Genomic DNA, 15,358 nt, shown 5'->3' on the forward strand with positions numbered 1-15,358 from the left:
CAAGTACTCCTTTTTGGGTATATTTACTTGGTTATCACGTATATCAAGCACTTTCCCTAACTGAGTACTCAAACATGAATACTGAGTTGGTTTTCTGGGATTTTCCCCTTTCTGATCTAAATCATGAGATAGGTGTCTAGAGATACAGCAGTCCGCTTTTTTCTCGCAATCGGGACTACAACTACATCTTTGACAAAGTCCATTTTGTCCTTCAAACGGGAATGAATAGTTACGGTAGAATTCTCCTTCATCATAACACAAAGGTATATTGTACATTTGGTCAAAAAGTCATGAAACTACTTATGAGAAATTTCGCTACGTCATCGTGAATAGATTGAGTATAGTTCTGGACGCGTTTTTTTTGTGAATGAAAAATCTGTCATTCAAATTCTCTTTTCTTACATGCAGTGTTACGTTGTGCGTTGGCTGTGTTCGGATTGGATAGAAGTCTTGTCCCGATGCCCCATACCTCATAAAGATTATCTTATTTTTAAAAAAAACAAGATTGTTCCGTAAACATTATGCCCGATCATAATTTTATGACAGCAAACACTGTAAATTGTTAAATGGCAACATAATCTTAGATTGGTTGATTGAGGTTTTACGCCGTTTGGCAATATTTCAGCCATTTTGCTGCGGTTAACTAATTGAATTATGTTTGGTTGTGAGTGTTTGAGTTTCCCTCACAGCCCCTAGTGAGCCTACTCTTTTTCAAACATCAAGGAAACGATCGTTTGTGTACCAAGGGAATTGTGATCCTTGACACGGGACATCGTTTAACGTCCCATCCGATGGACATAAAAGTTATTTTAAACAGTTTTCAAATTTTTCTGTAAAAGCTGTATTCTTGTAAATATTGTATAATATAATCATTGTCGATATTTGTAAAAAGTTCTTTCATTGATTGCACACTATTAAAAAGTATATTTCGTATGGGCGTAAAATCACTACATTCTAAAAGAATGTGATGTATAGTTAATGGACAGTCACAAGATATGCATAATCTAAGGTATTCAAACATATTCTAAAACAATACTTAACAAGAGGCCCACAGGCCTTATCGGTCACCTGAATACTAGTGAAAAAGTATCACTACTTCCATGGGCTATGAAATCTAGAAAAAAATTCCTGTTCTGAATATCTAAGCTAAATTCTAATGTTCAGCAATAGTATAAAACAAGATGTGTTCTTAAAACTTCACTGCCCTCAAAAGTGCATACACTGATAAAAGGCTTTAAAATAGGTGTATTAACACTAAAACATCAAAAGATATGACTATAATTTGGACTCATCTTAAGGTCATAACCCTGGGTTGTGAAATTCACCATTTTTTGTACATGCTTTTCCTAAGTATGCATTTAGATTTTATACAGTATCAGCAAACTTACATATAAATACTATATACTAAGTTTGGCCCCACCCTGGGGTCAAAACCCTTACTCTGGGGAAAATCAAATTTACAATTTTGGTAAAACACTACCTGCTCTATCCTTTAGTTTCAATTTACATGTATCAAAAGCACTAAAGAAAATGTTATTAAAGTGTTTTACACATAAACACTATATAACAAGTTTGACCCCGCCCTGGGGTCAGAAACCCTATCCCGGGGATCATGAAATTTACAATTTTGGTAGAGGCCTTCCTGCTCATCATTACTATGCATTTAGTTTGTGTGTGGTTCTTTAGAAGAAGAGTTTTCAAAATTTGTAATTTTGGCAGTTTTTGCCCTGTCCCTAAGGCCCCAGGATGCAGGAATCCTGAAATTTACAATTCATGTTCCCCTTGTTCCAAATATGTTTCATACCAAATTTGAAAAGAATTGGAAGGATACTTATCAAGAAGTTAAAAATGTCTATTGTTCACACACTTAATAACTGACCATTTTTGCCCCACCCTGATACCAAAACCCCTACCCCTGGAATAATCAAATTTACAATTTTGGTAAAGGACTACCTGTTATTTCTAAATATCTATTTACTTTCAATTTAGTATCAATAGCATTAAAGAAGATGTAATTTAAGTGTTTACACATAAACACTATATAACAAGTTTGGCCCCGCCCTGGGGACAGAACCCCTGAATTTCATAACTCAGGTTTCCCTTCCCCTACAGATCCTACACACTATTTAATCAAAATTGGTCAAGTATGAAGCAAATGTTAACGCACGACGGATGACATCCGACGACGGACGAAAACGGATGACAATACGTCACCTGAGTAACTCGGGTGATCTAATAAAATCTATAATATCAGAAATTCCTAATGTTCCACGAAGTGATTTAATCATACTTTAAGCTGTTGTCAACAGCACGATATCAGACACTGTACATAGACTGGAAGCTTTGTGAAAATGATGGGTTCGGAATGATGAGATGACACAGTTTGCTGAGAGTGAAGTAGTGGCGGCGGCAGAATAACTCATATTTCTTATGTTATTCAATTTACACCAGCTGCTGTTTTTGGTAAGAGATAGATTGTAATTTCCGTGGATGAAAGGTTCAACTCATTTTCGCAGGATAAAAAAGTAAATAAATACTTAATACATTTCTTCAATCAAGACGTAAAAATTCCTTAATAACCTACCTGATAAACGTTATGATAAAGTTGCATACATACCCAGGTTGCACTTGCCAAAATGTGAAAAATGAATTTTGACATGATTCTTCCTTCCTTTCCTCAAAAGATTTGAGTTTTTCCAAAAAGATTTTGATAGATATATAGACTGCTAACCGTCATTCGATGCAGGGGTCTTATTTTGATAGATATATAGACTGCTAACCGTCATTCGATGCAGGGGTCTTGCTATAGATAACTGAAACTGAAGTATTGCTATTCGCCTCTATAATATCTTATAGTTTTGCGCGGACTCATGGTGTGTATAATGTACAAGTACATTAATAATCACAAGTAGGATTATCCAATAGAGGGAGTAAGCACCTGTAGGATTTTCCAATAGAATGCGAATTATACATTAATAATCACCTGTAGAATTATCCAATACGTATTTTGTATTTTTTAGGCCATTGCTGCAGCTAAATGTGCACTATCTATATTCTGGTACAGCAATTTTAAAACACATTCAGTCAAAATTATTTCTCAGTAATGTAAAAACTTCATGTACGGACGGGTTTAGAAGAGTTAACCACCATAATCACATGTACAGACTTTACAATGCCTAAATATAGGTCATCTTGTTCGTCGTCCTCTCTCATATGTATAGTCCAGCTTGACATATCATTACTAGAGATGTTTATATATTTGAAAATGAGGACCCGAAATCACTTATTTATTTTAAAAGTCCTAACATCAGAGAACCCCGGTCTTTCAATTGGCTACAGAACTTCATTTCTATTATGAAAAGGTGACGATAACGAACAGTGAGTGATCAATCTCATAACTTCCATAAGCAATATAATGTAGAAAGTTGAGCAAATTCTGGTGAGTCCAGGGGTCCGTGTTTGCCCCACTCTCTATTTTGTATTGCTTATAGGAGTTATGAGATTGATCACTGTTCGTTATCTTCACCTTTCATATACCAGAGGTGGGATCAGGTGCCTAGTAGTAAGCAATTCCCCTGTCTATCACACCCGCCTTGAACCCTACATGTATATCTTGATCAGGTAAACGGAGTATCTGTCAAAGATTATGCCTGACAGTAGGCTAAATATGATAAAGAACTTGATACCTTGTCGAGTGGATAAAAAGTATTAAGGTAGCGACGGATAACAATCACGTGATCAGTAAAAATTGTGTATTTTCACGTGAATTTATTTTCCAGAATTCCTTACTCCGTCATAAAGTAGTCGAAAAACAAAAAGGGGTTCCGAAAGTGTTTTGTTGCTGTGACTGACTCGCCTAGCCTGGTACCCGAGGCCTTCCGATGTTCAAAGATAATTTTTAACATGATGAGGATTAATTATGCCCCATGTCTATCCCAGATTATTTAGGCAATGATATTAATTCATTTGTGTGTTCAGAAAGAAAGGTATATCTGTTTTATGATAAAAATTTGAGCCAAAGAAAAAATATCAATCTTTACAAAATGAATATGACTATCCAATTGGTTACCAGATTAGTTTATAAGATAGATACCTCTCCACTGTCCTGTTCAACAGAAGAATGGTACATAATGACACGTGGGTCACCATTGTCTGCCTTAATATATTCCCTCAAGATGCTGTGTGCCAACTCATATCCATATCAAATCCAATGCATTGAACCACTGCAGTAAACAATAGTTAAAGGACATTCATTTAGCTTTGTCTTCACCTCATTAAAAATTGCCTCAAATACAAATCTGTGATTCTTTGGCAGCAAAAGAATATGGTGGCCTTTCCTCCACACAAATATCAATATTGTCTGGCATTGGTTTTTCAACAAACACTTTACTGTCTTTCATTTTTAAGTTTTTAATAAATTCCAGCTGACTGCTTTTTGACAGTGTTGCAGACAATACAAGTATTTTTGCTTTGCTAATCACAGCACGAAGTTCACTCAATCTTTTGTAGTCAGTTCGGAACTCCTCTCCCCACTCTATAACACAGTGAGCTTCATCAATAATAATGAAAGTGACATCATTTTGGGGGGAAAAACCGGAAGAAGCTTGTTTATTTCTGGATTTCCTATCAGAAATTCAGGATGACAGTAAATGAAAGGAAATTTGCCCTTTTTCACTTTGTCTAAGTCCTCCACATTCATGTGTTTTTGAAGAAAAATTGCCAGATCACAGAGCTTTTTCAGTTGTTGCTAAATTATCACATTCACGGGTTCAATAACCAATACACATGCATTGGGATTGACAAAAGGTATTATTTCATAAATGAGACTCTTTCCAAATCCTGTAGGAAATGCAGCTATAACATCATGGCCTCTGAGAATAGCTTCAAGGGCATTTAACTGGGCTGGCTTTAATGACGAAATTTCCACACCAAGTTTGCTGTTATAGCTTAATAGAGCCTCGGTAATGTTGATCTCCTGAATAACAAGATAAACATCTAAAGCATTATATTTCTTAATTTCATTTACAATAACACTCAACTGAAGAAATCAGGAATTTTAAGATTCTTTAGTGTATCAGGATTAGCAAATAATACATGCACCGATATATTATTCTGGACAATGAAAGATACATGTTACAAGTATATTTTAACAGTGATATACATAAAGTATAAAAAGTTACTGTGAAATTTATCATTACAGAAGTCAATTACTTATGACTGCTAAAAATTATGCAAACTTTATCTTAGAATGATGTTCAATGGGCCTTTGCCAATTATTGTAATTGTGCCAATAAATATTTGTATTGTATTAAAACAGCACCAGGGTTTGAATAAAAAAAAATATCAATTACATTCGCTAACAAATATATGATTGCTATTGCTACAAGCAAGTATCACTACAAATGTTTCACCTAATAATAAATAAACAAAGATTTAGAGGTAATCATCTTCTTCAGAATTATGCTCACACTCATCATTCTCTTCCACTGCAACAGTTTGACCACGTGTTAACCTCCTGATGATATGGTTAATCCAGTTCTTCATCATTGGAATATCCTCAGTGCTAACTGGGGTTGAATGGAGAGAAGAGAAGCCTTGGCACTTGCGCCCGGGAGAATATCTGAATGGTCGTATTTTCCTCAGTTCTCTGCTGATGATGGTCTGATCATTCACCGGGATGGTCTGAGAATGACAGCCACTTTTGGGTTTTATTTGCAAGCTACTGTCTACTTGGGAACATATTTTTGCAATGTCATCAGCTGATGTGGTAGCTCGGGATATATATTTTTCAGTTTTATTGGCACCTAGGCTTTTGATCAGGCTTTTCTGGTTGTACACAGTGTCCCTGAACTAAATCGCTCTCCATGAGTGTTCACAAACGATCCCTTCAAAACGCGCAAACTTTGTAGGGGAGACAACAGGTACTCTGTTTGAAGTACATCATTGATGTTTTCCACCAAGTACTTACTCAATTTGAAATGGGAATAAAAGAAGGGAAGAGCATATTTGTAGTTTAGTACTGCCCTGTGTACGTCCCCCTCTTTGGCTGTATCATGCATTTCTAGTGCGTGTAGATACCAGTGACAGAGAAGAATGCAATAGTTGTACACCTCATCCTCTTCTCCACAGCATACACCAGATGAGCTGTAAACTTCACGCACGTTTACGTAGATGTGATCGACGAGTGTGCTTGAATCTTTTGTTACTCTAATGGGTTTCGTAATAGTTTGCTCTAAGCCAAATGTTTCCATGGATCGTTTGAAGTTTAATGTTTTCAGTTGGTCAATATTGAAGTCACCCATTATTACACGTTCGTGACCACTACTCGTTATATCTTCGATATACTCCTCAAAATTTTCAAGCCATTGGGTGTTTAAATCCTACTGGCATTAAAAGGTCGAAATGGGGTTGAAACTTTCCCTTCACTTTGCCTGTGACGTTTGAGCGATTTTTAAAAGGGTCTTGAAGTAAGACAATGCTGGGGCGGTGTTACTGGCTTTGTACAATGTCATTTCTGAAAGGAATATGAAAATAGTAATACTTAAATGCATCTAATTGATCAGATATCCATAGGCATTAACACTGCAAGTTTAAATTATTTACAACTGGTACAATGTATTCTCTGCTGAATTTTTAGCTCACCTGAGCTGAAAGCTCATGTGATATTTCCTGATTGCCTGTTGTCCGTCATCTGTCCGTCTGTAAACTTTTTACATTTTCGACTTCTCCAGAACCACTGGGCCAATTATAACCAAATTTTGCCAAATGCATCCTTGGGTAAAGGGCTTTTAAGTTTGTTCAAATGAAGGGTCATGCCCCCTTAAAGGGGGAGATAATCACAAAAATGCAATAATAAAGCTGGGTCATTTACAAAGTCTTCTTCTCGAGAACCACTGGGCCAGAAGAGCTGAAATTTACATGAAAGCTTCCAGCCATTGTGCAGATTTAAGTTTGTTAAACTCATGACCTCTGAAGTTAGGATGGGGCCACAATAGGGGATCAAAGTTTTACATAACTAATAAATAGAAGAAAATATTTTGTTTTTCTTAAAAACCATTGGGCTAAAGAATTTTACAGTTGCACAAAAGCTTCCTGACAGAGTGCAGATAGAAGTTTGTAAAAATCATGGTCCCCGGTGGTAAGATGGGGCCACAGTAGGGGATAAAAATTTTACATACAAATATATAGGAAAAATCATTAAAAATCTTCTTCTGAAAAATCACTTGCCAGAAAAGTTTACATTTTACTTGAAACCTTCATGACATAGTGCAGATTCAATTTTGCAAAGAGGTTTTACATGCGAATATATTGGAAAAATCTTTAAATATGAGCTAAGGTGACTCAGGTGAGCGATGTGCTTAATTTACCTCCAGAAAATCTTGTTTGTTGTGCCACATTTCACATACAATGGGATACAAATCATCCAGTCTTCTCTCTGGTGTTACAGACAGGCATCTGAGTTTCTCTCCTCAGAAAATAAACAAAGATCAGCACCAGTATGTTAATTACTTGCATTCCGGGTTAGCATTATGTAACCGGTATGGTTCTATGTTTTGTCACTATTCTATTCATCTTACGTTTCCGGTTAAATAAATGTGCTGCGTTTACAACTGAGTGTTTGTTGCTGTATTGGATATACACTAACTGGCGTGGTGGCAGCGGTCATTCATGAACCCAAGCTATTTTTGACGTATATTCAACTCTCCAAGAAGTGGACAGTAATAGCGTGATAAAATTCACCCCGGACACACGTATTTGGCATAACATCGTAAACAACATGGCGAATAGAGCGCCAAAACAGTGGTGCTTGACGAAAGTAGAAACTGTTAACTCCTATGAAAACTGGAGACAAAATTTATTATATACTCTCTCCCTGGACCCCAATTTTTTACCATATCTAGAGGACGGTGCAAATTGGGGGAAGAAAACCCGTGCTAACCCCCATAGAAACTTCGAGGACGACGACGAGAATGTCCCCGAGGCCAATAGAAAGACCCGCGCACAGAAAGTCAGAATCCTCGAACTCATGCTCGGTCAAATCGCAAATTATACACCTATTATAGCAAGGAACACTATTGTTAACAATTCTACGACACTTAGGGACATATGGCAGATCATTCGCTTACATTATGGATTTTAGTCAACGGGTGCACATTTCCTTGACTTTGTAAACATTCGATTACAGCCTAACGAACGACCCGAGGACTTGTTTCAGCGACTAATGGCATTTACTGAAGATAACCTGAAAACAGAACTGGGTATTACACACAATGGCCAAGAAATCGAAGAGGATGAGGAACTTACCCCTACAATGGAGAACTTTATCGTACTTACCTGGCTTACCCTAATCCATCCTGAGCTCCCAAGATTAGTGAAACAACGGTATGGGACCGAACTAAGATCGCGTACACTGGCCACATTGAAGCCTGAAATCTCCCAAGCCCTTAATTCACTGCTGGAAGAACTACGTAACACAGAGGATGCCAGAGCTATGCGCACACAGTTTTCTTCAGTGAAAAAAACCTCATCACCACAAGTCCAGAAATCCTGTCCATTGTGTAAGGCTTCTGGGCGTCCATACAATCACTATCTTAGCAAGTGTTCGTACTTACCCCAAAGTGACAAAAGATACTTTGCAAAGGCAAGGCAGATAATGGGTACAGACGGTAACCATTACAGCGATGAAGATGAGATTTCAGTCAGTCAGGATGCCTCCGTTAGTAGGGTGCAAATACGTCAATCTCCGTACATTGATGCATTTCTAACACACCATTCTGTTCGTATAATCATAGACAGTGGCGCAACTGTTAACATGATTCGATCGGACGTTGCCCACAATTTACAAGCATCTGTCACCCCTTCATCACAATATGCCCATCAGGCAGATGGATTATCACCACTCCATGTATCTGGTGAGACTAGACTAACTTTTAATCATGATGGACAAGAGTTAACATTCGAAGGGCTAGTTGTTGACAACCTGGACACTCCATTTATGGAGGAAAATGACATTATAGTCAGACCCGCCCGACAAGAAATCATAATTGGTGACAAGTGTATATTCCGATATGGAACTAAAGCTCAGGAAGGACACCACTCCATTCGGCTCACACAAGTACTTCGAGCTCCTGTACCCCACACCACAACTTTGTGGCCAGGAGAGTACATTGAGGTCAAGCTTCCCAACGACATGACAAGTCCTGATGAGTACAACACATTTTCACTTGAACCCACAGTATGCCAAAATTCTACAACAAATTGGCCCCCTCCTTCATTTATAGACAGCGTGGCAGGAAAAGTACGGATTGCTAACTTGTCAAATGAACCTTGTACAATTAAACGAAACCAACACTTGTGCCTAGTGAGACCCACTTTCTCTCCTAACGTCTCTCCAGATGATGGAGACACTAGACCTATCCCGAAACCCAATACTAAATACAGTAAACAAACAACCACACACTCCGCTGCAGTCAACCTTGACCCCGACAATACTCTTTCTCCTGTGATTAAATCACAGTTCAAGAAGACTCTTGATGCATACAGTGAGGTGTTTAACCCAGATTTTAAAGGCTACAATGGTGCCAGTGGTCCACTTAAAGCTGTTGTCAATATGGGGCCAGTTAAACCTCCTCAAAGAAAGGGGCGCTTACCTCAGTACAATAAACAACTTCTTTCAACACTTCAGGACAAGTTTGATGAGTTGGAGGCATGTGGTGTTTTTACTAAACCAGAGATTGTGAAAGTCAATGTCGAGTATGTAAATCCATCATTTCTGGTCAAAAAGCCATCTGGAGGCTTTAAATTAGTTACAGCATTTGCAGATGTTGGGAGATACAGCAAGCCGCAGCCATCTCTTATGCCTGATGTAGATTCGACTCTCCGACAAATTGCTCAGTGGAGTTATATTGCCATAACGGACCTTACACAGGCATTTTACCAAATTCCACTCGCAAAAGAATCCATGAAGTACTGTGGAGTGGTAACCCCCTTTCGTGGCGTCAGAGTTTATGCCCGTTCAGCGATGGGTATGCCTGGCTCGGAGACCATTTTAGAGGAGCTAACCTGTAGAGTTTTGGGTGACTTGGTTCAGGAGGGTGTAGTCGCTAAGTTAGCCGATGATTTGTACTGTGGTGGATCTGCTCCTGAAGACCTCCTTAATAACTTTACAAGGACACTTCAAGCTCTACAGAGAAATGGCCTTAACTTGTCTGCATCAAAAACTATGATTGCACCAAGGGAAGCCACAATCTTGGGATGGATATGGCGTGAAGGTACCCTTCGTGCGAGTCCTCATCGCATTGCTGCACTAGCCAACTGTCAACCCCCATCTACTGTCACCGGCTTGAGGTCATTCATTGGTGCTTTCAAAGTTCTAGGATGCTCACAGATTATATCTCCTTTAGATGCTGCCACTTCTGGCAAAGACTCCAAAGACAAAATTCAATGGACTGACGACCTCCATAGTCATTTTAAAAAAGCCCAGAAAAGTATCTCATCCAATCAGACTATTACTCTCCCACAAGCTACGGACCAGTTGTGGATAGTTACTGATGGTGCTCTTCGAAGTGGAGGACTTGGGGCTACACTTTACATAAACCGCAACGACAAACTTTGCCTCTCTGGATTTTTCAGTGCTAAACTTCGTGCTAATCAACTTACATGGCTGCCCTGTGAAGTGGAAGCACTCTCAATTTCAGCAGCTGTAAAACATTTCAGCCCATACATCGTGCAGTCTTCCTTAAATGCATGTGTTCTAACTGACAGCAAACCATGTGTGCAGGCCTTCGAGAAAATGTCCCGTGGCGAATTTTCCGCTAGCCCACGTGTGTCAACATTCCTGTCAACGGTGAGCAGGTTTCAAGTATCTTTGCGCCATGTATCAGGTGCAGCTATATTACCTACAGATTTCAGTAGTCGAAATGTTCCTGCATGTGATAATCCCTCTTGCCAAATCTGCTCCTTTGTCAACACTATTGCCCAGTCTGTTGTTCAACAAGTAACTACTGAGGACATAGCAGAGGGGAGAGCCAAAATGCCATTTGCTACCAGAACTTCATGACTTGCCATCCAACAGGACTGTCCAGATCTCAGACGTACACATGCCCATCTCCTGCAAGGCACAAGACCGTCAAAAAAGCTCACAAATGTTCGGGATGTCAAGCGTTATTTACAGCATGCAGTCATTGCCAAGGATGGGTTATTGGTAGTGAAACGTAATGTCCCATTCCACCCAACACAGGAATGTATTATTGTTCCTCGCAGTGTCCTGGAGGGACTCCTTACTTCTCTACACATTTCATTGGACCATCCATCTTCCAATCAACTAAAAAAGGTGGTAAATCGTTTCTTCTTTGCACTTGACATGGACAAAGCTATTAACAACACCACAGACAAGTGTCATCAGTGTACTGCATTGAAGAGTACACCTAAATTTCAACCAGAACACACTTCAAGCCAACCACCTGACAGAGTCGGCTATCTGTTTGCAGTTGATGTCCTTAAACGTGAACGCCAACTTATACTGGTCCTGCGTGAGTACATAACTTCCTATACACGGACATTACTCATTGAAAATGAGCGTCATGAAACACTTCGAGAAGGACTACTCATCTTGTGTTCAGGGCTACTACCATTAGATGGCCCATTCGCTGTAATCCGGACAGACCCTGCCCCTGGATTTACCGCATTAATCAACGATAAACTCCTAGCCAAGTATCGCATATCCATTGAAGTGGGACGCGTAAAAATATCAATAAAAACCCGGTAGCAGAAAGAGCAATACAGGAACTAGAAGCAGAAATCTTGCGCCATGATCCACTATGTCGCACAGTTACTCCATTATCTTTGTGTCTGATTACCTCTCGACTGAATACACGTATAAGAAGTAGAGGAATCTCGGCCAAAGAGATGTGGACCCATCGTGACCAGTTCTCACATGAACAGATTCCCGTTGATGATTACGAGCTTATTTCGCAACATGACATTAAGCTTGATAATCACCCACACAGTCAGGCCTCTAAACAACCTGGAAAGAGCAGTGCCTCTGGATGTCACAGCAAAGTTGGTGACTTGGTATACTTGTATTGTGACCGTAATAAATCAAGAACCAGAGACAGATATATTGTGGTATCATGTGATGGCGAATGGCGACACATTAGCAAGTTCAGTGGCTCCCAGCTTCGACGAAAAGCTTATCGTGTTAAAGACAGTGATTGCTACTTTGTACCAGCAGAGGAAGTCAGTCAAGACCACATTCCCAACAAACTACCCTCTGATGATGAGTGTGATGAACCGCCTCATGAATTAATGAACTTGGAAAACAAATTAACCAATCCTACATACCCGTCCCCACCACCAATACCTACTATTCTCTCAGATCCACCATTTCCACTTCAACCTTCACTGCTTGCTGATAAACCAACAGAACCGTTAGTTTCTGAGATATCACAACCTGACAGTGACTCTGATTTACCATCCATCCACAATGATGCGGTATTTCATCCGGCTAGACCTACCCGTGTTCGCCATCCACCGAAGTGGTTATCCGACTATGTATGTGATTGAACCGTGTGATTTGTGTTAGGGGCATAATAATCCCCTCTTGTGTTAATTCTTTCCATATTAATTTGTCATTGTGTGATCTATATCGTGTGCTTGATGGAACTCCTTTTTGCATTTTTTTTTATGTATTCTCTCTAGATATTGCATTTTTCTAGATTTTGCATGTGTATTCAATAGTAATTTTTTAAGAGAAAAAGAAAAAAATTGTGACACCAGTATGTTAATTACTTGCATTCCGGGTTAGCATTATGTAACCGGTATGGTTCTATGTTTTGTCACTATTCTATTCATCTTACGTTTCCGGTTAAATAAATGTGCTGCGTTTACAACTGAGTGTTTGTTGCTGTATTGGAAATACACTAACTGGCGCAGCTCAATGAAATGTTTGGTTCTTTGTCTCCATTAACACAGAACATGGCGACACAATGAAGTCAGCAGAAGCTGTATCGTCTCCTCCAGTCAAACCATTACTTGATGAACCGCGCCTCACCGCCACCATAGACACTGGGTATACACCATTTAGTGTTAGCTGTCTGAGTGAAGATCAAGTCTGGACACGCGGGAATAAGGAAATCATGAAGCTTCTCAACCTCCAGAGTGAACTACTGACATCAATAAAAACCAAGTCAGGGAACAAACCACGGGACATAGCAGTGACACGGGACGGAAATCTTGTTAATACTGATAGTAACACTATAAACTTTGTTAAGAATAAACAGATACAGACCGTGATCACACTACAGGGTTGGAGACCTAGCTATGTCTGCAGTACCGCCTCTGGTGATCTCCTGGTTACCATGAAGAGTTATGATGGAGAACAATCCAAAGTCGTGCGTTACTCCGGCTCCACAGAGACACAAACCATTCAGTTTGATGATCAGGGTCGCCCTCTCTATTCATCTGGTTATTATAAATACATCAGTGAGAACAGGAACCTGGATATCTGTGTGGCTGACTGGACAGCTAGTGCAGTAGTGGTGGTCAATCAGTCAGGAAAACTCCAATTTAGATACATTGGTCATCCCTCTAATACCAAGCAATCATTTACTCCAGCCGGCATCACTACAGACAGCCAGAGTCACATCCTGATAGCAGACCGTGACAATAACCGTATCCACATCCTAGATCAGGACGGACAGTTCCTCCGCTACATTCACTGGGTTTACGCTGGCCATGGGGTTTATGTGTGGACATCAAAGACAACCTCTTTGTGGCTTCTGTAGATAGTAATGTGAGGAAAATTCAATATCTATAAACACAGTGTTAATTACACATCTCCACAGTGTTAATTAAATTTCTAAACACAGTGCAATTTACAGCCTTGTGTTAATTACAGTGCTGTGTTAACTACAGTTCTGTGTTAATTACAGTTCCTTGTTAATTACAGCCCTGAGTTTGTGACGTGTAATTAACGCGCTCTTGTGTTTGTGTGTTAGGATACATGTAGAACATTAGTCTCTCACTGTGGTTTAGTAATTATATCTTATGATATTTCTATCATTATAATTAATGAAACACGATTTATCTTAGTATACTAAGGCCAAAAAATCAATCAACAATTTCTCAGGCCCCACCGCATCTATTGAAAAGGTACTGCATGGATTTTTTAAAAATCTATAATAGTTTATTTATGTAAATGAGATAACTCTTGTGTTGTAGATATTTATGTAAAACGGAAGGTTTTAATAAAATTGTAGGTACCTTTTTGATCAAATGATTACTGGTGTGAAGCTATTTGATTTTGTATGAAAAAATATGAAGAAAAGATAACTCATGACACAGCCAAGTGAAAAATAAACCTGCCTGCCTCATCTAAATGTGACATTTTTAGCCCGAGCAACTATTTATAAATTTTATGGCCCAATTACTAACTTGATTCACAGACATCTGAAGTGTGGATAGCTTGTATAGATCTTGTGTACATACACAAACACATACCCTTCTAGAATGACTCGAAATTATTTTTATACAGAACCAATAATTTATACTAGTATTTGTAGCATCTTACAAGTTGTCATCTCAAAAGCTTACAGAAGGTTGAAACTGATTATTCAGAACGACTTATGAGGGTGGTCGGTGGGAAATAACATATTTTGGATTCTAGAATGTACAAAAGATCTATACAAGCTATCCACACTTCAGGTGCCTGTGATTTGACTGTGTTACTAGTTATTGATTTCTATACAATTCTTTAAACACATGTAAGTCACTGAATACAATTTGATGAAGGTAAATCAGTTATAGTGAAGTACTTAGGATTTATAGTTATAGTCAGTATTTTGTGTGTAGTCTTCAATTATAGTACATCCACAACTGAGTACTTGCATGTACGTGTACACTTGTTTTCGTATGATGAACAGCTGATAGAATATTATTCTGTTTGTTAATTATATCCTTAATTTTGTGTGTTATTTTTATGCCCCCCTTTGAAAAAGAGGGGGCATATTGTTTTGTACCTGTCGGTCGGTCGGTCTGTAGACCATGTGTTGTCCGCTCAATATCTTGAGAACCATTCACTTGATGATAATGATATTTCATATGTGGGTTAGTTATGAGTGGAAGAGGATCCTTATTGTTTTTCAGGTCCAAAGGTCAAGGGTCAATCTACTCTGGACATAGGAATATAATATCCGCTCAATATCTTGAGAACCCTTTGATTGAAAGACATCAAACTTGGCACACTGGTACATCCTAAGGAGTAGATGACTCCTATTGATTTTGAGGTCATATGGTCAAAGGTCAAGGGTCAAACTGGGCATAGGAATATACTGACCATTCAATGTCTAGAGAACCCTTT

The 15,358-nt window shown here is 38.9% G+C and overlaps 1 pseudogene; it reads right to left on the minus strand.

The window, feature by feature from the left end:
• Nucleotides 1-5,433: 5,433 nt before the first annotated feature.
• LOC125649253 (uncharacterized) lies at nucleotides 5,434-7,670 on the minus strand (annotated as a pseudogene).
• Nucleotides 7,671-15,358: the final 7,688 nt, after the last annotated feature.

This window comes from Ostrea edulis, chromosome 1, assembly GCF_947568905.1.
Source record: "Ostrea edulis chromosome 1, xbOstEdul1.1, whole genome shotgun sequence".
In the NCBI taxonomy this organism is placed as follows: domain Eukaryota; kingdom Metazoa; phylum Mollusca; class Bivalvia; order Ostreida; family Ostreidae; genus Ostrea; species Ostrea edulis.